Source organism: Salvelinus fontinalis, chromosome 2, assembly GCF_029448725.1.
Source record: "Salvelinus fontinalis isolate EN_2023a chromosome 2, ASM2944872v1, whole genome shotgun sequence".
Classification (NCBI taxonomy): Eukaryota; Metazoa; Chordata; class Actinopteri; order Salmoniformes; family Salmonidae; genus Salvelinus; species Salvelinus fontinalis.
In genome coordinates, this window is record NC_074666.1 from 665,995 (window position 1) to 690,119 (window position 24,125).

General features: G+C 46.9%; 1 protein-coding gene across 2 annotated transcripts in view; it reads left to right on the forward strand.

The window, feature by feature from the left end:
- The window catches only part of LOC129869518 (ciliary neurotrophic factor receptor subunit alpha-like), a 574,739-nt gene that overhangs the window by 417,093 nt on the left and 133,521 nt on the right, over positions 1 to 24,125 (forward strand). The gene's annotated exons all lie outside the window — the stretch shown is intronic.

Consider the following 24,125-nt stretch of genomic DNA (forward strand, 5'->3'; position numbering starts at 1 on the left):
TATACAGGAAGTACCAGATCAATGTGGAGCTATATACAGGAAGTAACAGATCAATGTGGAGCTATATACAGGAAGTACCAGTACCAGATCAATGTGGAGCTATATACAGGGAGTACCAGATCAATGTGGACCTGTATACAGGGGTGACCAGATCAATGTGGAGCTATATACAGATCAATGTGGAGCTATATACAGGAAGTACCAGTACCAGATCAATGTGGAGCTATATACAGGGAGTACCAGTACCATATCAATGTGGAGCTATATACAGGAAGTACCAGTACCATATCAATGTGGAGCTATATACAGGAAGTACCAGATCAATGTGGAGCTATATACAGGAAGTACCAGTACCAGATCAATGTGGAGGCTATATACAGGGAGTACCAGTACCAGATCAATGTGGAGGCTATATACAGGGAGTACCAGTACCATATCAATGTGGAGCTATATACAGGGAGTACCAGTACCAGATCAATGTGGAGCTATATACAGGGAGTACCAGTACCATATCAATGTGGAGCTATATACAGGAAGTACCAGATCAATGTGGAGCTATATACAGGAAGTACCAGTACCAGATCAATGTGGAGCTATATACAGGGAGTACCATATCAATGTGGAGCTATATACAGGAAGTACCAGATCAATGTGGAGCTATATACAGGAAGTACCAGTACCAGATCAATGTGGAGCTATAGACAGGAAGTACCAGATCAATGTTGAGCTATATACAGGAAGTACCAGATCAATGTGGAGCTATATACAGGGAGTACCAGATCAATGTGGAGCTATATACAGGGAGTACCAGATCAATGTGGAGCTATATACAGGGAGTACCAGTACCAGATCAATGTGGAGCTGTATACAGGAAGTACCAGATCAATGTGGAGCTATATACAGGAAGTACCAGATCAATGTGGAGCTATATACAGGAAGTACCAGATCAATGTGGAGCTATATACAGGAAGTACCAGATCAATGAGCAGCTATATACAGGAAGTACCAGATCAATATGGAGCTATATACAGGGAGTACCAGATCAATATGGAGCTATATACAGGAAGTACCAGATCAATGTGGAGCTATATACAGGAAGTACCAGTACCAGATCAATGTGGAGCTATATACAGGGAGTACCAGTATCAGATCAATATGGAGCTATATACAGGAAGTACCAGTACCAGATCAATGTGGAGCTATATACAGGAAGTACCAGATCAATGTGGAGCTATATACAGGAAGTACCAGTACCAGATCAATGTGGAGCTATATACAGGGAGTACCAGATCATTGTTGAGCTATATACAGGGAGTACCAGATCATTGTGGAGCTATATACAGGGAGTACCAGATCAATGTGGAGCTATATACAGGAAGTACCAGATCAATGTGGAGCTATATACAGGAAGTACCAGATCAATGTGGAGCTATATACAGGAAGTACCAGATCAATGTGGAGTTATATACAGGAAGTACCAGATCAATGTGGAGCTATATACAGGAAGTACCAGATCAATGTGGATCTATATACAGGGAGTACCAGATCAATGTGGAGCTATATACAGGAAGTACCAGATCAATGTGGAGCTATATACAGGAAGTACCAGTACCAGATCAATGTGGAGCTATATACAGGGAGTACCAGATCAATGTGGAACTATATACAGGGAGTACCAGATCAATGTGGAGCTATATACAGGAAGTACCAGATCAATGTGGAGCTATATACAGGAAGTACCAGTACTAGATCAATGTGGAGCTATATACAGGGAGTACCAGATCAATGTGGGCCTGTATACAGGGAGTCCCAGATCAATGTGGAGCTATATACAGGAAGTACCAGATCAATGTGGAGCTATATACAGGAAGTACCAGATCAATGTGGAGCTATATACAGGAAGTACCAGATCAATGTGGAGCTATATACAGGAAGTACCAGATCAATGTGGAGCTATATACAGGAAGTACCAGATCAATGTGGAGCTATATACAGGAAGTACCAGATCAATGTGGAGCTATATACAGGAAGTACCAGATCAATGTGGAGCTATATACAGGAAGTACCAGATCAATATGGAGCTATATACAGGGAGTGCCAGATCAATGTGGAGCTATATACAGGAAGTACCAGATCAATGTGGAGCTATATACAGGAAGTACCAGATCAATGTGGAGCTATATACAGGGAGTGCCAGATCAATATGGAGCTATATACAGGGAGTGCCAGATCAATGTGGAGCTATATACAGGAAGTACCAGATCAATGTGGAGCTATATACAGGGAGTACCAGATCAATGTGGAGCTATATACAGGGAGTACCAGTACCAGATCAATGTGGAGCTATATACAGGGAGTGCCAGATCAATGTGGAGCTATATACAGGAAGTACCAGATCAATGTGGAGCTATATACAGGAAGTACCAGATCAATGTGGAGCTATATACAGGGAGTATCAGATCAATGTGGAGCTATATACAGGAAGTACCAGATCAATGTGGAGCTATATACAGGAAGTACCAGATCAATGTGGAGCTATATACAGGGAGTGCCAGATCAATATGGAGCTATATACAGGGAGTGCCAGATCAATGTGGAGCTATATACAGGAAGTACCAGATCAATGTGGAGCTATATACAGGGAGTGTTGGCTGGTGGGTGTAGCTGGTGTAGAAAGTCAGGTGCAGGAGAGCAGAGATGAGTGAAACAACGCACTTTACTCGAGAGCACAAAGTAAAGAATTTACAAATTGCAAAAAGAACGGTTGCCACACAGCATGGGTGATAAACAGCACCCGGTACCCACCAGCCGGAACATACCGACCAAAACAAATAACGATCACACACAAGGACATGGGGAAAACAGAGGGTAATTGGGAAATGAAAACCAGGTGTGTAGGAAAACGAGACAAAACAAATGGAAAAGGACACATGGATTGGCGATGGCTAGAAGACCGATGACGTCGACCGCCGAACACCACCCGGACACGGAGAGGCATCTACTTTCGGCCGAAGTCGTGACAGTACCCCACCTTGACGCAAGGCTCCAGCGGATGGAGGCGGTGGAACTCTCGCAGCATTGAAGGAACCAACACGTCCTCCACCGGAACCCAGCATCTCTCCTGCGGACCACACCCTTCCCAGTCCACGAGGTACTGAAGGCCCCTCGCCCGACGTCTCGAATCAAGTGTGGAACGAAAGGAGTACGCCGGGGCCCCCTCGATGTCCAGAGGGGGCAGAGGAACCTCCCGCACCTCAGACTCCTGGAGCGGGCCAGCCACCACCGGCCTGAGGAGAGACACAATGCGGTAATCGGGGGGAAGCTGTAACCAGTAACAAACCTTGTTCACTCTCCTCAGGACTTTAAATATCCCCTCAAACCGTTGGACCCAGCTTCCGACAGGGCAGGCGGAGGGGCAGGTTTCGGGTCGAGAGCCAGACCCGGTCCCCCGGTGCGAACACCGGGGCCTCACTGCGGTGACGGCGAGCTAAAGGTGAACGAGTTCGAGCGAGTTCTGGACCATCTCTGCCCAGGGCACGAACGCTGCCCACTCCTCCGGCCAGTCCTGGCAAAAGGACCTCAGAAACCTACCTACATCCTGGTTAAAGTGGTCCTATGGACAGATACTCCAATCTCCACTGTGGAGCTTTGCAGCTCCTTCAGGGTTATCTTTGGTCTATTTGTTGCCTCTCTGACTAATGCCCTCCTTGCCTGGTCCCTGAGTTTAGGTGGGCAGCCCTCTCCTGGCAAGTTTGTTGAGATATTCCTTCCATTTTTTATTAATGGAATACATGGTGCGCCGTGTGATGTTCAAAGTTTCTGATATGTTTTTGTAACCCAAACCTGAAGAAGATAATAATAATAATTAATTAATAGAAGACTAAATTACCCAACAGCCCTGTATCCCCCACAGCAACTTTCCAAAACCTCCATTTCTCCTTCACCCAAATCCAGATAGCAGATGTTCTGAAAGAGCTGCAAAATCTGGACCCCTAAAAATCAGCTGGGCTAGACAATCTGTAACCTCTCTTTCTAAAATGATCCGCCAAAATTGTTGCAACCCCTATTACCAGCCTGTTCAACCTCTCTTTCTTATTGTCTGAGATCCCAAAGATTGGAAAGCTGCCGCGGTCATCCCCCTCTTCAAAGGGGGAGACACTCTAGACCCAAACTGCTACAGACCTATATCTATCCTACCCTGCCTTTCTAAGGTCTTCAAAAACCAAGCTAGCAAACAGATCACAGACCATTTCGAATCTCACCTGCCTGCCCGTCCAGCAACAATATTCTGGACGGTTCTGAATTAGAATAACTACAAATACCTAGGTGTCTGGCTAAACTGTAAACTCTCCTTCCAGACTCACATTAACCTGTTTGGGCTGCAGCCCGACACCGGTACACTTATGACAACAGCCAGCTCAAGTGCAGGGCGCGAAATTCAAAAGATATATTTTTTTAAATATTTAACTTTCACACATTAACAAGTCCAAGACACCAGATGAAAGGTGCACATCTTGTGAATCAAGCCAACGTGTCCGATTTTTAAAATGTTTTACAGGGAAGACAAAATATGTAAATCTATTAGCTAACCACGTTAGCAAAAGACTCTACTTTTATTACTCCATCAGTTTTTGACTCCATCAGTAGCTATCTCAAATTCGGCCAAATAAAGATATAAATAGCCACTAACCAAGAAACAACCTCATCAGATGACAGTCTGATAACATATTTATTGTATAGCATATGTTTTTTTTGAAAAATGTGCATATTTCAGGTATAAATCAGCGGCCCTCTACATTTCAGCTACAATCAGATATTGCACCGAAAGCAGCCATAATATTTACAGACACCAACGTCAAATAGGTAGCCCGGCGCCGACCGAGATGGCCGCCTCGCTTCGCGTTCCTTGGAAAATTTGCAGTATTTTGTTTTTTTATGTGTTATTTCTTACATTGGTACCCCAGGTGATCTTAGGTTTCATTACATACAGTCGGGAGGAACTACTGAATATACGATTAACGTCAACTAACCATCGTTCCTACCAGGAATATGACTTTCCCGAAACGGATCCAGTGTTTTGCCTTCCACCCAATACAATGGATCTGATCCCAGCCGGCGACCCTACGCGACGCCGTAAAAGGGGCAAACGTAGCGGTCTCCTGGTCAGGCTTCGGAGACGGGCACATTGCGCTCCACTCCCTAGCATACTACTCGCCAATGTCCAGTCTCTTGACAATAAGGTTGATGAAATCCGAGCACGGGTAACATTCCAGAGAGACATCAGGGATTGCAACGTGCTCTGCTTCACGGAAACATGGCTAACTCAAGAGACGCTAACGGAGTCGGTGCAGCCAGCTGGTTTCTTCATGCATCACGCCGACAGAAACAAACATCTTTCTGGTAAGAAGAGGGGCGGGGGGGGCATGCCTCATGATTAACGAGACGTGGTGTGATCATCATAACAACACACAGGAACTCAAGTCATTCTGTTCACCTGATCTAGAACTCCTCACAATCAAATGTCGACCGCATTATCTACCAAGGGAATTCTCTTCGATCATAATCACAGCCGTATATATTCCCCCCCAAGCAGACACATCGATGGCCCTGAACGAACTCTATCTGACTCTTTGTAAACTGGAAACCACACACCCTGAGGCTGCATTCATCGTAGCTGGGGATTTTAACAAGGCTAATCTAAAAACAAAACTCCCTAAATTCTATCAGCATATCGATTATGCTACCAGGGCTGGTAAAACCTTGGATCATTGTTATACTAACTTCCGCGACGCATATAAGGCCCTCCCCCGCCCTCCTTTCGGAAAAGCTGACCACGACTCCATTTTGTTGATTCCAGCCTACAAACAGAAACTAAAACAACAAGCTCCCGCGCTCAGGTCTGTTCAACGCTGGTCCGACCAATCTGATTCCACGCTTCAAGACTGCTTCGATCACGCGGATTGGAATATGTTCCGCATTGCGTCCAACAACAACATTGAAGAATATGCTGATTCGGTGAGCGAGTTCATTAGGAAGTGCATTGACGATGTCGTACCCACAGCAACGATTAAAACATTCCCAAACCAGAATCCGTGGATTGACGGCAGCATTCGCGTGAAACTGAAAGCGCGAACCACTGCTTTTAACCAGGGCAAGGTGACCGGAAACATGACCGAATACACACAGTGTAGCTATTCTCTCCGCAAGGCTATCAAACAGGCTAAGTCCCAGTACAGAGACAAAATAGAGTCGCAGTTCAACAGCTCAGACACAAGAGGTATGTGGCAGGGTCTACAGTCTATCACGGATTACAAAAAGAAAACCAGCCCCGTCGCGGACCAGGATGTCTTGCTCCCAGACAGGCTAAATAACTTTTTGAGGACAATACAGTGCCACTGACACGGCCCGCTACCAAAATCTGCGGGCTCTCCTTCACTGCAGCCGAGGTGAGTAAAACATTTAAACGTGTTAACCCTCGCAAGGCTGCAGGCCCAGACGGCATTCCCAGCCGCGTCCTCAGAGCATGCGCAGACCAGCTGGCTGGTGTGTTTACGGACATATTCAATCAATCCTTATCCCAGTCTGCTGTTCCCACATGCTTCAAGAGGGCCACCATTGTTCCTGTTCCCAAGAAAGCTAAGGTAACTGAGCTAAACGACTACCGCCCCGTAGCACTCACTTCCGTCATCATGAAGTGCTTTGAGAGACTAGTCAAGGACCATATCACCTCCACCCTACCGGACACCCTAGACCCACTCCAATTTGCTTACCGACCCAATAGGTCCACAGACGACGCAATCGCAACCACACTGCACACTGCCCTAACCCATCTGGACAAGAGGAATACCTATGTGAGAATGCTGTTCATCGACTACAGCTCAGCATTTAACACCATAGTACCCTCCAAACTCGTCATCAAGCTCGAGACCCTGGGTCTCGACCCCGCCCTGTGCAACTGGGTCCTGGACTTCCTGACGGGCCGCCCCCAGGTGGTGAGGGTAGGTAACAACATCTCCACCCCGCTGATCCTCAACACTGGGGCCCCACAAGGGTGCGTTCTGAGCCCTCTCCTGTACTCCCTGTTCACCCACGACTGCGTGGCCATGCACGCCTCCAACTCAATCATCAAGTTTGCGGACGACACTACAGTGGTAGGCTTGATTACCAACAACGACGAGACGGCCTACAGGGAGGAGGTGAGGGCCCTCGGAGTGTGGTGTCAGGAAAATAACCTCACACTCAACGTCAACAAAACAAAGGAGATGATTGTGGACTTCAGGAAACAGCAGAGGGAGCACCCCCCTATCCACATCGACGGGTCAGTAGTGGAGAAGGTGGAAAGTTTTAAGTTCCTCGGTGTACACATCACGGACAAACTGAATTGGTCCATCCACACAGACAGCGTTGTGAAGAAGGCGCAGCAGCGCCTCTTCAACCTCAGGAGGCTGAAGAAATTCGGCTTGTCACCAAAAGCACTCACAAACTTCTACAGATGCACAATCGAGAGCATCCTGTCGGGCTGTATCACCGCCTGGTACGGCAACTGCTCCGCCCACAACCGTAAGGCTCTCCAGAGGGTAGTGAGGTCTGCAGAACGCATCACCGGGGGCAAACTACCTGCCCTCCAGGACACCTACACCACCCGATGTCACAGGAAGGCCATAAAGATCATCAAGGACAACAACCACCCAAGCCACTGCCTGTTCACCCCGCTATCATCCAGAAGGCGAGGTCAGTACAGGTGCATCAAAGCAGGGACCGAGAGACTGAAAAACAGCTTCTATCTCAAGGCCATCAGACTGTTAAACAGCCACCATTAACATTTAGCGGCCGCTGCCAACATACTGACTCAACTCCAGCCACTTTAAAAATGGGAATTGATGGAAATTATGTAAAAATGTACCACTAGCCACTTTAAACAATGCCACCTAATATAATGTTTACATACCCTACATTACCCATCTCATATGTATATGTATATACTGTACTCTATATCATCTACTGCATCTTGCCATCTTTATGTAATACATGTACCACTAGCCACTTTAAACTATGCCACTTTATGTTTACATACCCTACAGTACTCATCTCATAGGTATATACCGTACTCTATACCATCTACTGCATCTTGCCTATGCCGTTCTGTACCATCACTCATTCATATATCTTTATGTACATATTCTTTATCCCTTTACACTTGCGTGTATAAGGTAGTAGTTGTGGAATTGTTAGGTTAGATTACTTGTTGTTATTACTGCATTGTCGGAACTAGAAGCACAAGCATTTCGCTACACTCGCATTAACATCTGCTAACCATGTGTATGTGACTAATAAAATTTGATTTGATTTGATTTGAATGCCTAATTACTCATCATAAAACATTTCTGAAAAATACATTGAAAGACAGGCAATTGAAAGACAGGCATCTTGTGATTCTAGACAATATTTCCGATTTATTAAATGTTTTACAGCGCAAACAAAATGTAGCGTGCTATTAGCGTAGCCACAATAGCCAGAAACACTTGGGCGCCCACGACCAGTTCACATGCACGACAGATATTAGAAATAGCATCATAAAATGTTTCTTACTTTTGGTGATCTTCCGTCAGAATGTTGGACAAGGTGTCCTTTGTCCAGAACAGTCGTTGTTTTGATCTGGAACGGCAAATTTCCCTCTTCATTTAGCATGGGCACTTGCCAAGTGGCACGGATCTCTCCAACGTCAACAAAGTCAGAGGACGGAACACGGCAAAACTCCCGAAAAAGTTTCAATAATCTGATTAAACTATATTGAAAAAACATACGTTACGATGATATGGTCACATGTATCAAATAAAATCAAAGACGGAGATGTTCGTCGTTCATAACGACAGCTAAACAGAAGGCATATCCATGTCCTCTTTCGCGCGCTCCAGAAACAGGAAATGGACGGTCACGTCATACAAAGAGCTTTAATTCCACCTCCGACCAAGATAGACACGAAATTTCTTCTCTCACCGCATCTTGACAACCAGGGGAAGACGTATGAAGTGTATGTAGACTCTTACGTATCACGCCGATGTATAGGCATGAAGTTGAACAGAGCATCGATTTCTGACATTCCACTTCCTGGTCAGGAAAAGTGCTGCAGAAGGAGTTCTGTTTCACTCAGAGAAATAATTCAAACGGTTTTAGAAACTAGAGAGTGTTTTCTATCCAATAATAATAATAATATGCATATTGTATGAGCAAGAATTGAGTACGAGGCCGTTTGAAATGGACACATTTTATCAGGCTACTCAATACCGCCCCTTGCAGCCATAAGAAGTTTTAAGCATCTCCAATCCAAAGTTACATCTAGAATTGGCTTCCTATTTCGCAACAAAGCATTCTTCACTCATGCTGCCAAACATACCCTCGTAAAACTGATCATCTTACCGATCCTCGACTTCGGCGATGTCATTTACAAAATAGCCTCTAACACTCTACTCAGCAAATTGTATGCAGTCTATCACAGTACCATCCGTTTTGTCACCAAAGCCCCATATACTACCCACCTTTGTGACCTGTATGCTCTCGTTGGCTGGCCCTCGATTCATATTCATCGCCAAACCCATTGGCTCCAGGTCATCTACAAGTCTCTACTAGGTAAAGCCCCGCCTTATCTCAGCTCACTGGTCACCATAGCAGCACCCACCCGTAGCACGCGCTCCAGCAGGTATATTTCACTGGTCACCCCCAAAGTCAATACCTCCTTTGGCCGCCTTTCCTTCTAGTTCTCTGCTGCCAATGGCTGGAACGAACTGCACAAATCAGTGAAGCTGGAGACTCATACCTCCCTCACTAACTTTAAGCTCCAGCTGTCAGAGCAGCTCACAGATCACTGCACCTGTACATAGCTCATCTGTAAATAGCCCATCCAACTACCTCATCCCACATACTGCTATTTATTTGATTTATTTTGCTCCTTTGCACCCCAGTATCTTTACTTGCACACTCATCTTCTGTACATCTTTCACTCCAGTGTATAATTGCTATATTGTAACTACTTCGCCACCATGGACAATTTATTGCCTCACCTCTCTTATCCTACCTCACTTGCTCACATTGTATATAGACTTATTTTTCTACTGTATTATTGACTGTATGTTTGTTTATTCCATGTGTAACTCTGTGTTGTTGTTTGTGTCGCACTGCTTTGCTTTAACATGGCCGGGTCGCAGTTTTAAATGAGAACTTGTTCTCAACTGGCCTACCTGGTTAAAAAAAGGTGAAATAAAAAAATAAACAAAAAAATAACCCAACCCTGATCTGTACTTCTCCACAACTTTGTCCCTGACCTGTTTGGAGAGCTCCTTGGTCTTCATGGTGAAGCTTGCTTGGTGGTCCCCCTTGCTTGGTGGTGTTGTAGACTCTGGGGCCTTTCAGAACAGGTGTATATATACTGAGATCATGTGACAGATCATGTGATACTTAGATTGCACACTGGGGGACTATATTTATCTAATTATGTGACTTCTGAAGGTAATTGGTTGCACCAGATCTTATTTAGGGGCTTCTTAGCAAAGGGGGTGAATACATATGCACTCACCACTTTTCATAATTGTTTATATATATTTTTTTTTTATCAAGTTATTTTGTTCATTTCACATCACAAATGTTTACTATTTTGTGTATGTCCATTACATGACAACTAAATGAAATCAGTTTAAATTACAGGTTGTAACGCAACAAAATAGGAAAAACGCCAAGGGGGTGAATACTTTTGCAAGGCACTGTATAGTCTAATGAGTGTGTATATAGTGTGTATATAGTCTAGTGTGTTTAGGGTGTATATATAGTCTAGTGTGTTTAGGGTGTATAGGTAGTCTAGTGTGTTTAGGGTGTATAGGTAGTCTAGTGTGTTTAGGGTGTATAGGTAGTCTAGTGTGTTTAGGGTGTATATATAGTCTAGTGAGGGTGTTTAGTGTCAGTACAAGATAGAGTCATTGCTGGTAGGTTCAGGTACTGTTCATTGATTGTTTAGCTGTTACGGCTCGGGGGTAGAATCTCTCCCCTCTTTCTCCTGCAATCAATTCCTTGGTTTTACAGATGTTGAGGGAGATGTTGTTGTCCTGGCAACAAGCTGCTAAGTCTCTGACCTCCTCCTCTCCTCCTCTTCCTCTCCTCCTCCTCCTCTCCTCCCCCCCTCCTCTTTCTCCTGCAGTCTACAATCAATTCCTTGGTTTAACAGATGTTGAGGGAGATGTTGTGGGAGATGTTGTTGTCCTGGTAACAAGCTGCTAAGTCTCTGACCTCCTCCTCTCCTCCTCTTCCTCTCCTCCTCCTCCTCTCCTCCTCCTCCTCTTCCTCTCCTCCTCTTCCTCTCCTCCTCCTCCTCTCCTCCCCCCCTCCTCTTTCTCCTGCAGTCTACAATCAGTTCCTTGGTTTAACAGATGTTGAGGGAAATGTTATTGTCCTGGTACCAAGCTGCTAAATATCTGACATCCTCCCTGTAGGCTGAGTCATCGCCGTCAGTGATCAAGCCTACTGACTTTGTGTCGTCAGTAATCTTAATGATGGTGTTGGACTCATGCGTGGCCACATAGTCGTGGATGAACAGTGAGTACAGGAGGGGATTAAGCACGCACCCCTGAGGGACCCCGTGTTGAGAGTCAGCGTGGTGGAGGTGATGTTGCCTACCCTCACCACCTGGGGGTCGGGCAGTCAGGAAGTCCAGGATCCAGTTGCAGAGGGAGGTGCTCATACCCAGAGTCCTATAGTCCTTTCTGGGATTGTGGTGTTGATCTGTGCCAAAATTTCAAATTACCTCATAATTACAGATCAGTGTGCTACAGGGCGGTCGTCATTTAGGCAGTTTAAGTTAGAGCTTTTTGGACCAGGGAAAATGTTGGTTAGCTAGAAACGTGTTGTGATTACAGGCTGGAACAACGAGAGCTTGAAAATGTTTGGCACTTGCCTGCTGGTCTAGTGCTTTGAGAAGGTGCCCTTGTGTTGCGTTTGTCCCGGCAGCCTTGTGACTGTTAACCTGTTTAAATGTTTTCTCACATCAGACACCGAGAACGATATCACACAGTAATCTGGAAAACAACAGTGACTTTCACACTAGGCAATGTTACATTCCTCAGAGTGGAATAAAATGCATTTAACTTCCTGCTTCTCCTGTGGCCACATCCATCTTCATGCTCCTCTGTCCTCATCCAATATCCTGCTCCTCTGTCCACATCCAATATCCTGCTCCTCTGTCCTCATCCAATATCCTGCTCCTCTGTCCTCATCCAATACCCTGCTCCTCTGTCCTCAGACATCGCCGAGCTCCTCTGTCCTCATCCATCTGCATGTTCCTCTGTCCTCATCCAATATCCTGCTCCTCTGTCCTCATCCAATATCCTGCTCCTCTGTCCTCATCCAATACCCTGCTCCTCTGTCCTCAGACATCGTCGAGCTCCTCTGTCCTCATCCAATATCCTGCTCCTCTGTCCTCAGACATCGTCGAGCTCCTCTGTCCTCATCCATCTTCCTGCTCCTCTGTCCTCATCCATCTTCCTACTCCTCTGTCCTCATCCATCTTCCTGCTCCTCTGTACTCATCCATCTACCTGCTTCTCTGTCCTCATCCAATATCCTGCTCCTCTGTCCTCAGACATCGTCGAGCTCCTCTGTCCTCATCCAATTTCCTGCTCCTCTGTCCTCATCCATCTTCCTGCTCCTCTGTACTCATCCATCTTCCTGCTCCTCTGTACTCATCCAATATCCTGCTCCTCTGTCCTCAGACATCGTCGAGCTCCTCTGTCCTCATCCAATTTCCTGCTCCTCTGTACTCATCCATCTTCCTGCTCCTCTGTACTCATCCATCTACCTGCTTCTCTGTCCTCATCCAATATCCTGCTCCTCTGTCCTCAGACATCGTCGAGCTCCTCTGTCCTCATCCAATTTCCGGCTCCTTTTTAATAGTATTTTTTATTTCACCTTTATTTAACCAGGTAGGCTATTCAGCGAAATACCAAAAGTTAAAGAACAATGACGTCGCTGTGAGGTTGCAAACGAGAAGCAGAAGCAATTTGCTTGTGTTTGAGGCTTTTCAATAGTTTCTGTTTGGTGTTGAGAGAAACAGAGAGAGAGAGGATGGCTAGGTGTGGTTAGAATGTGTCTTTGGGGTGGTTAGAATGTGTCTTTGGGGTGGTTAGAATGTGTCTTTGGGGTGGTTAGAATGTGTCTTTGGGGTGGTTAGAATGTGTCTTTGGGGTGGTTAGAATGTGTCTTTGGGGTGGTTAGAATGTGTCTTTGGGTGGTTAGAATGTGTCTTTGGGGTGGTTAGAATGTGTCTTTGGGGTGGTTAGAATGTGTCTTTGGGGTGGTTAGAATGTGTCTTTGGGGTGGTTAGAATGTGTCTTTGGGGTGGTTAGAATGTGTCTTTGGGGTGGTTAGAATGTGTCTTTGGGGTGGTTAGAATGTGTCTTTGGGGTGGTTAGAATGTGTCTTTGGGGTGGTTAGAATGTGTCTTTGGGGTGGTTAGAATGTGTCTTTGCGGTGGTTAGAATGTGTCTTTGGGGTGGTTAGAATGTGTCTTTGGGGTGGTTAGAATGTGTCTTTGGGGTGGTTAGAATGTGTCTTTGGGGTGGTTAGAATGTGTCTTTGGGGTGGTTAGAATGTGTCTTTGGGGTGGTTAGAATGTGTCTTTGGGGTGGTTAGAATGTGTCTTTGGGGTGGTTAGAATGTGTCTTTGGGGTGGTTAGAATGTGTCTTTGGGGTGGTTAGAATGTGTCTTTGGGGTGGTTAGAATGTGTCTTTGGGGTGGTTAGAATGTGTCTTTGCGGTGGTTAGAATGTGTCTTTGGGGTGGTTAGAATGTGTCTTTGGGGTGGTTAGAATGTGTCTTTGGGGTGGTTAGAATGTGTCTTTGGGGTGGTTAGAATGTGTCTTTGGGGTGGTTAGAATGTGTCTTTGGGGTGGTTAGAATGTGTCTTTGGGGTGGTTAGAATGTGTCTTTGGGGTGGTTAGAATGTGTCTTTGGGTGGTTAGAATGTGTCTTTGGGTGGTTAGAATGTGTCTTTGGGGTGGTTAGAATGTGTCTTTGGGGTGGTTAGAATGTGTCTTTGGGGTGGTTAGAATGTGTCTTTGCGGTGGTTAGAATGTGTCTTTGGGGTGGTTAGAATGTGTCTTTGGGGTGGTTAGAATGTGTCTTTGGGGTGGTTAGAATGTGTCTTTGGGGTGGTTAGAATGTGTCTTTGGGGTGGTTAGAATGTGTCTTTGGGGTGGTTAGAATGTGTCTTTGGGGTGGTTAGAATGTGTCTTTGGGGTGGTTAGAATGTGTCTTTGGGGTGGTTAGAATGTGTCTTTGCGGTGGTTAGAATGTGTCTTTGCGGTGGTTAGAATGTGTCTTTGGGGTGGTTAGAATGTGTCTTTGGGGTGGTTAGAATGTGTCTTTGGGGTGGTTAGAATGTGTCTTTGGGGTGGTTAGAATGTGTCTTTGGGGTGGTTAGAATGTGTCTTTGGGGTGGTTAGAATGTGTCTTTGGGGTGGTTAGAATGTGTCTTTGGGGTGGTTAGAATGTGTCTTTGGGGTGGTTAGAATGTGTCTTTGGGGTGGTTAGAATGTGTCTTTGGGGTGGTTAGAATGTGTCTTTGGGGTGGTTAGAATGTGTCTTTGGGGTGGTTAGAATGTGTCTTTGGGGTGGTTAGAATGTGTCTTTGGGGTGGTTAGAATGTGTCTTTGGGGTGGTTAGAATGTGTCTTTGGGGTGGTTAGAATGTGTCTTTGGGGTGGTTAGAATGTGTCTTTGGGGTGGTTAGAATGTGTCTTTGGGGTGGTTAGAATGTGTCTTTGGGGTGGTTAGAATGTGTCTTTGGGGTGGTTAGAATGTGTCTTTGGGGTGGTTAGAATGTGTCTTTGGGGTGGTTAGAATGTGTCTTTGGGGTGGTTAGAATGTGTCTTTGGGGTGGTTAGAATGTGTCTTTGGGGTGGTTAGAATGTGTCTTTGGGGTGGTTAGAATGTGTCTTTGGGGTGGTTAGAATGTGTCTTTGGGGTGGTTAGAATGTGTCTTTGGGGTGGTTAGAATGTGTCTTTGGGGTGGTTAGAATGTGTCTTTGGGGTGGTTAGAATGTGTCTTTGGGGTGGTTAGAATGTGTCTTTGGGGTGGTTAGAATGTGTCTTTGGGGTGGTTAGAATGTGTCTTTGGGGTGGTTAGAATGTGTCTTTGGGGTGGTTAGAATGTGTCTTTGGGGTGGTTAGAATGTGTCTTTGGGGTGGTTAGAATGTGTCTTTGGGGTGGTTAGAATGTGTCTTTGGGGTGGTTAGAATGTGTCTTTGGGGTGGTTAGAATGTGTCTTTGGGGTGGTTAGAATGTGTCTTTGGGGTGGTTAGAATGTGTCTTTGGGGTGGTTAGAATGTGTCTTTGGGGTGGTTAGAATGTGTCTTTGGGGTGGTTAGAATGTGTCTTTGGGGTGGTTAGAATGTGTCTTTGGGGTGGTTAGAATGTGTCTTTGGGGTGGTTAGAATGTGTCTTTGGGGTGGTTAGAATGTGTCTTTGGGGTGGTTAGAATGTGTCTTTGGGGTGGTTAGAATGTGTCTTTGGGGTGGTTAGAATGTGTCTTTGGGGTGGTTAGAATGTGTCTTTGGGGTGGTTAGAATGTGTCTTTGGGGTGGTTAGAATGTGTCTTTGGGGTGGTTAGAATGTGTCTTTGGGGTGGTTAGAATGTGTCTTTGGGGTGGTTAGAATGTGTCTTTGGGGTGGTTAGAATGTGTCTTTGGGGTGGTTAGAATGTGTCTTTGGGGTGGTTAGAATGTGTCTTTGGGGTGGTTAGAATGTGTCTTTGGGGTGGTTAGAATGTGTCTTTGGGGTGGTTAGAATGTGTCTTTGGGGTGGTTAGAATGTGTCTTTGGGGTGGTTAGAATGTGTCTTTGGGGTGGTTAGAATGTGTCTTTGGGGTGGTTAGAATGTGTCTTTGGGGTGGTTAGAATGTGTCTTTGGGGTGGTTAGAATGTGTCTTTGGGTGGTTAGAATGTGTCTTTGGGGTGGTTAGAATGTGTCTTTGGGGTGGTTAGAATGTGTCTTTGGGGTGGTTAGAATGTGTCTTTGGGGTGGTTAGAATGTGTCTTTGGGGTGGTTAGAATGTGTCTTTGGGGTGGTTAGAATGTGTCTTTGGGGTGGTTAGAATGTGTCTTTGGGGTGGTTAGAATGTGTCTTTGGGGTGGTTAGAATGTGTCTTTGGGGTGGTTAGAATGTGTCTTTGGGGTGGTTAGAATGTGTCTTTGGGGTGGTTAGAATGTGTCTTTGGGGTGGTTAGAATGTGTCTTTGGGGTGGTTAGAATGTGTCTTTGGGTGGTTAGAATGTGTCTTTGGGGTGGTTAGAATGTGTCTTTGGGGTGGTTAGAATGTGTCTTTGGGGTGGTTAGAATGTGTCTTTGGGGTGGTTAGAATGTGTCTTTGGGGTGGTTAGAATGTGTCTTTGGGGTGGTTAGAATGTGTCTTTGGGGTGGTTAGAATGTGTCTTTGGGGTGGTTAGAATGTGTCTTTGGGGTGGTTAGAATGTGTCTTTGGGGTGGTTAGAATGTGTCTTTGCGGTGGTTAGAATGTGTCTTTGGGGTGGTTAGAATGTGTCTTTGCGGTGGTTAGAATGTGTCTTTGGGGTGGTTAGAATGTGTCTTTGGGTGGTTAGAATGTGTCTTTGGGGTGGTTAGAATGTGTCTTTGGGGTGGTTAGAATGTGTCTTTGGGGTGGTTAGAATGTGTCTTTGGGTGGTTAGAATGTGTCTTTGGGGTGGTTAGAATGTGTCTTTGGGGTGGTTAGAATGTGTCTTTGGGGTGGTTAGAATGTGTCTTTGGGGTGGTTAGAATGTGTCTTTGGGGTGGTTAGAATGTGTCTTTGCGGTGGTTAGAATGTGTCTTTGGGGTGGTTAGAATGTGTCTTTGGGGTGGTTAGAATGTGTCTTTGCGGTGGTTAGAATGTGTCTTTGGGGTGGTTAGAATGTGTCTTTGGGGTGGTTAGAATGTGTCTTTGGGGTGGTTAGAATGTGTCTTTGCGGTGGTTAGAATGTGTCTTTGGGGTGGTTAGAATGTGTCTTTGGGGTGGTTAGAATGTGTCTTTGGGGTGGTTAGAATGTGTCTTTGGGGTGGTTAGAATGTGTCTTTGGGGTGGTTAGAATGTGTCTTTGGGGTGGTTAGAATGTGTCTTTGCGGTGGTTAGAATGTGTCTTTGGGGTGGTTAGAATGTGTCTTTGCGGTGGTTAGAATGTGTCTTTGGGGTGGTTAGAATGTGTCTTTGGGTGGTTAGAATGTGTCTTTGGGGTGGTTAGAATGTGTCTTTGGGGTGGTTAGAATGTGTCTTTGGGGTGGTTAGAATGTGTCTTTGGGTGGTTAGAATGTGTCTTTGGGGTGGTTAGAATGTGTCTTTGGGGTGGTTAGAATGTGTCTTTGGGGTGGTTAGAATGTGTCTTTGGGGTGGTTAGAATGTGTCTTTGGGGTGGTTAGAATGTGTCTTTGGGGTGGTTAGAATGTGTCTTTGCGGTGGTTAGAATGTGTCTTTGGGGTGGTTAGAATGTGTCTTTGGGGTGGTTAGAATGTGTCTTTGGGGTGGTTAGAATGTGTCTTTGGGGTGGTTAGAATGTGTCTTTGGGGTGGTTAGAATGTGTCTTTGGGGTGGTTAGAATGTGTCTTTGGGGTGGTTAGAATGTGTCTTTGCGGTGGTTAGAATGTGTCTTTGGGGTGGTTAGAATGTGTCTTTGGGGTGGTTAGAATGTGTCTTTGGGGTGGTTAGAATGTGTCTTTGGGGTGGTTAGAATGTGTCTTTGGGGTGGTTAGAATGTGTCTTTGGGGTGGTTAGAATGTGTCTTTGGGGTGGTTAGAATGTGTCTTTGGGGTTGTTAGAATGTGTCTTTGGGGTGGTTAGAATGTGTCTTTGGGGTGGTTAGAATGTGTCTTTGGGGTGGTTAGAATGTGTCTTTGCGGTGGTTAGAATGTGTCTTTGGGGTGGTTAGAATGTGTCTTTGGGGTTGTTAGAATGTGTCTTTGGGGATAGGCCAGTGTCCTGTCCAGGGGGTGTACTGTACATCTAGCTGTCTCACTACAGAAACAGGATATAGATTAGAGTCCTGTCCAGGGTGTGTACTGAATATACAGTGGAGTTCATGGGTGAAAGTCTGCTCTGTCATGCTGCCCGATTGGCAGAGTGAGGCCTCTCTTGCCCTCGTTCAGAGCTATAGGAAGGCCCCCTGTGGTGGAGCTTAGAGGAGGAATGCCTCCCAGAAAGCAGGAAGCGTGACAGGAATGTTAGAGTGAATGGAATGTTACACAGAGTGGTGGGAATGTTACACAGAGTGGTGGGAATGTTACACAGAGTGGTGGGAATGTTACACAGAGTGGTGGGAATGTTACACGGAGTGGTGGGAATGTTACACAGAGTGGTGGGAATGTTACACGGAGTGGTGGGGATGTTACACAGAGTGGTGGGAATGTTACACAGAGTGGTGGGAATGTTACACAGAGTGGTGGGAATGTTACACCGAGTGGTGGGAATGTTACACAGAGTTGTAGGAATGTTACACAGAGTGGTGGGAATGTTACACAGAATGATATTGATGTTACACAGAGTGGTGGGAATGTTACACAGAGTGGTGGGAATGTTACACAGAGTGGTGGGAATGTTACACAGAGTGGTGGGAATGTTACAGAGAGTGGTGGGAATGTTACACAGAGTGGTGGGAATGTTACTCAGAGTGGTGGGGATGTTACACAGAGTGGTGGGTATGTTCCACAGAGTGGTGGGAATATTACACAGAGTGGTGGGAATGTTACACAGAGTGGTGGGAATGTTACACAGAGTGGTGGGAATGTTACACAGAGTGGTGGGAATGTTACACAGAGTGGTGGGAATGTTACACAGAGTGGTGGGAATGTTACACAGAGTGGTGGGAATGTTACTCAGAGTGGTGGGGATGTTACACAGAGTGGTGGGAATGTTACACAGAGTTGTGGGAATGTTACTCAGAGTGGTGGGGATGTTACACAGAGTGGTGGGTATGTTCCACAGAGTGGTGGGAATATTACACAGAGTGGTGGGAATGTTACACAGAGTGGTGGGAATGTTACACAGAGTGGTGGGAATGTTACACAGAGTGGTGGGAATGTTACACAGAGTGGTGGGAATGTTACACAGAGTGGTGGGAATGTTACTCAGAGTGGTGGGGATGTTACACAGAGTGGTGGGTATGTTCCACAGAGTGGTGGGAATATTACACAGAGTGGTGGGAATGTTACACAGAGTGGTGGGAATGTTACACAGAGTGGTGTGAATGTTACACAGAGTGGTGGGAATGTTACACAGAGTGGTGGGAATGTTAGAGTGAATGGAATGTTACACAGAGTGGTGGGAATGTTACACAGAGTGGTGGGAATGTTACACAGAGTGGTGGGAATGTTAGAGTGAATGGAATGTTACACAGAGTGGTGGGAATGTTACACAGAGTGGTGGGAATGTTACACAGAGTGGTGGGAATGTTACACAGAGTGGTGGGAATGTTACTCAGAGTGGTGGGGATGTTACACAGAGTGGTGGGTATGTTCCACAGAGTGGTGGGAATATTACACAGAGTGGTGGGAATGTTACACAGAGTGGTGGGAATGTTACACAGAGTGGTGGGAATGTTACACAGAGTTGTGGGAATGTTACACAGAGTGGTGGGAATGTTAGAGTGAATGGAATGTTACACAGAGTGGTGGGAATGTTAGAGTGAATGGAATGTTACACAGAGAGGTGGGAATGTTACACAGAGTGGTGGGAATGTTAGAGTGAATGGAATGTTACACAGAGATGTGGGAATGTTACACAGAGTGTTGGGAATGTTAGAGTGAATGGAATGTTACACAGAGTGGTGGGAATGTTAGAGTGAATGGAATGTTACACAGAGATGTGGGAATGTTACACAGAGTGTTGGGAATGTTAGAGTGAATGGAATGTTACACAGAGTGGTGGGAATGTTAGAGTGAATGGAATGTTACACAGAGAGGTGGGAATGTTACACAGAGTGGTGGGAATGTTACACAGAGTGGTAGGAATGTTACACAGAGTGGTAGGAATGTTACACAGAATGATAGGACTTTAGAATCATGCTCCATGCACCCCCCCCCCCCCCCAAACTATTATCCCATTCTACTACAAAGATACTGTTAACAAGTACACAGCCTTCTCGGAGTGAGTAGTGATGTCATCCCATTTCTCCTGCTCTGTTCAGCTTAATGGACCTATTGATCTGCCTCTATATGACTAATGAATGGAACCTGCTGCTCAGAATAAATCACTACGAAGGAACAACACAATTCCCATTCAGTCACAACAATGTTTTCTACTTCCCCTTTTCCCTCTGATGTGGTCAGTTTGTAGCGTAACGTTTCCACTGATCAAGAAAGTTATTCAATGTTCTTCAACTTTTAAGTGTTGTGGAATTTGTGAAGTTAGATTGATTGATGCCACTAAAATCCTGACTTATCTGAGTACTTAGACATTAGCGAAGCGGGCAATTGAGTTTTTTAGGAGCTGATTAGATTGAGATGCCCTCAATTGGAGAGTTGGTTCAATGAGTAAGATCTGATGGGTGGAACTTCAGGGTGGTATGATCTGATGGGTGGAACTTCAGGGTGGTATGATCTGATGGGTGGAACTTCAGGATGGTATGATCTGATGGGTGGAACTTCAGGGTGGTATGATCTGATGGGTGGAACTTCAGGATGGTATGATCTGATGGGTGGAACTTCAGGGTGGTATGATCTGATGGGTGGAACTTCAGGGTGGTATGATCTGATGGGTGGTATGATCTGATGGACGGACCTTCAGGGTGGTATGATCTGATGGGTGGAACTTCAGGGTGGTATGATCTGATGGGTGGAACTTCAGGGTGGTATGATCTGATGGGTGGAACTTCAGGATGGTATGATCTGATGGGTGGAACTTCAGGGTGGTATGATCTGATGGGTGGAACTTCAGGGTGGTATGATCTGATGGGTGGAACTTCAGGGTGGTATGATCTGATGGGTGGAACTTCAGGGTGGTATGATCTGATGGGTGGTATGATCTGATGGACGGACCTTCAGGGTGGTATGATCTGATGGGTGGAACTTCAGGGTGGTATGATCTGATGGGTGGAACTTCAGGATGGTATGATCTGATGGGTGGAACTTCAGGGTGGTATGATCTGATGGGTGGAACTTCAGGATGGTATGATCTGATGGGTGGAACTTCAGGGTGGTATGATCTGATGGGTGATATGATCTGATGGACGGACCTTCAGGGTGGTATGATCTGATGGGTGGAGCACCAGGGTGGTATGATCTGATGGGTGGAACTTCAGGGTGGTATGATCTGATGGGTGGAACTTCAGGGTGGTATGATCTGATGGGTGGAACTTCAGGGTGGTATGATCTGATGGGTGGAACTTCAGGGTGGTATGACCTGATGGGTGGAACTTCAGGGTGGTATGATCTGATGGGTGGACCTTCAGGGTGGTTTGATCTGATGGGTGGACCTTCAGGGTGGTATGATCTGATGGGTGGACCTTCAGGGTGGTATGATCTGATGGGTGGACCTTCAGGGTGGTATGATCTGATGGGTGGAACTTCAGGGTGGTATGATCTGATGGGTGGAACTTCAGGGTGGTATGATCTGATGGGTGGAACTTCAGGGTGGTATGATCTGATGGGTGGAACTTCAGGGTGGTATGACCCGATGGTTGGAACTTCAGGGTGGTATGATCTGATGGGTGGTATGATCTGATGGGTGGACCTTCAGGGTGGTATGATCTGATGGGTGGAACACCAGGGTGGTATGATCTGATGGGTGGTATGGTCTGATGGGTGGAACTTCAGGGTGGTATGATCTGATGGGTGGACCATCAGGGTGGTATGATCTGATGGGTGGAACTTCAGGGTGGTATGACCTGATGGGTGGAACTTCAGGGTGGTATGATCTGATGGGTGGTATGATCTGATGGGTGGACCTTCAGGGTGGTATGATCTGATGGGTGGAACTTCAGGGTGGTATGACCTGATGGGTGGAACTTCAGGGTGGTATGATCTGATGGGTGGACCTTCAGGGTGGTATGATCTGATGGGTGGAACTTCAGGGTGGTATGATCTGATGGGTGGAACTTCAGGGTGGTATGATCTGATGGGTGGAACTTCAAGGTGGTATGATCTGTAGTTATCCTCTGGAGTAAAAAGTCATGCTGGCAGCTGTGTTTAGAATCTGATTGACTGAGATGCCCCATAATACTGACTGTCAGAATGTTGGTTAATTTGGTGAGATTGAGACGGGAGGAGAGGAGAGAAGGAGTGGAGGGGGAGTGGAGGAGAGTGGTGAGGGACTGGAGGAGAGGAGAGTGGAGGATGAGTGGAGGAGGGAGTGGAGGAGAGTGGAAGAGGGAGTGGAGGGGGAGTTGAGGAGAGGAGAGTGGAGGAGAGTGGAGGAGAGTGGAGGGGGAGTGGAGGAGAGTGGTGAGGGACTGGAGGAGAGGAGAGTGGAGGATGAGTGGAGGAGGGAGTGGAGGAGAGTGGAAGAGGGAGTGGAGGGGGAGTTGAGGAGAGGAGAGTGGAGGAGAGTGGAGGAGAGTGGAGGGGGAGTGGAGGAGAGTGGAGGGGGAGTGGAGGAGGGAGTGGAGGGGGAGTTGAGGAGAGGAGAGTGGAGGGGGAGTGGAGGGGGAGTGGAGGGGGAGTGGAGGAGAGTGGAGGGGGAGTGGAGGAGGGAGTGGAGGGGGAGTTGAGGAGAGGAGAGTGGAGGGGGAGTGGAGGGGGAGTGGAGGGGGAGTGGAGGAGAGTGGAGGAGAGTGGAGGGGGAGTGGAGGAGAGGAGAGTGGAGGGGGAGTTGAGGAGAGTGGAGGAGAGGGGGAGTGGAGGGGGAGTTGAGGAGAGGAGAGTGGAGGAGAGTGGAGGGGGAGTGGAGGGGGAGTGGAGGAGAGTGGAAGAGGGAGTGGAGGGGGAGTGGAGGAGAGTGGAGGAGAGTGGAAGAGGGAGTGGAGGAGAGGAGAGTGGAGGGGGAGTGGAGGAGAGTGGAGGAGAGTGGAGGGGGAGTGGAGGAGAGTGGAGGAGAGTGGAGGGGGAGTGGAGGAGAGGAGAGTGGAGGAGAGTGGAGGGGGAGTGGAGGGGGAGTGGAGGAGAGTGGAGGAGAGTGGAGGAGAGTGGAGGAGAGTGGAGGGGGAGTGGAGGAGAGGAGAGTGGAGGAGAGTGGAGGGGGAGTGGAGGGGGAGTGGAGGAGAGGAGAGTGGAGGGGGAGTGGAGGAGAGGAGAGTGGAGGAGAGTGGAGGGGGAGTGGAGGGGGAGTGGAGGGGGAGTGGAGGAGAGTGGAAGAGGGAGTGGAGGGGGAGTTGAGGAGAGGAGAGTGGAGGGGGAGTGGAGGGGGAGTGGAGGGGGAGTGGAGGAGAGTGGAGGAGAGTGGAAGAGGGAGTGGAGGGGGAGTGGAGGAGAGGAGAGTGGAGGGGGAGTGGAGGAGAGTGGAGGGGGAGTGGAGGAGAGTGGAGGAGAGTGGAGGGGGAGTGGAGGGGGAGTGGAGGAGAGTGGAGGGGGAGTGGGCAGGCATTTTCTTACAGTGAGGTACTTGATGATCTTCTTGGCCTGCCTTTGACAACGGGTGCTATAGATGTCCTGGAGAGCGGGCAGCTTAATCAATCAAATGTATTTATAAAGCCTGCTTTGGCAACTGCTTGGCATCCGACCGCATGGCGCTATAGAGAGTAGTGTGTTACTGTGGCCGAACTCCCTGTCGTCCAGGACCTCTATACCAGGGGGAGTCATAGGCGGTTCTCTCTGCTAACGCACGGCGGTACCGATACACCAACAGAACTCTGAACAGCTTCTATCCCCAAGCCATAAGACTGCTAAATAGCTAAATCAAATCAAATTTATTCATAAAGCCTTTCTTACATCAGCTGATATCTCAAAGTGCTGTACAGAAACCCGGCCTAAAACCCCAAACAGCAAGCAATGCAGGTGTAGAAGCACGGTGGCTAGGAAAAACTCCCTAGAAAGGACTGAACCTAGAAATAAACCTAGAGAGGAACCAGGCTATGAGGGGTGGCCAGTCCTCTTCTGGCTGTGCCGGGTGGAGATTATAACAGAACATGGCCAAGATGTTCAAATGTTCATAGATGACCAGCAGGTTCAAATA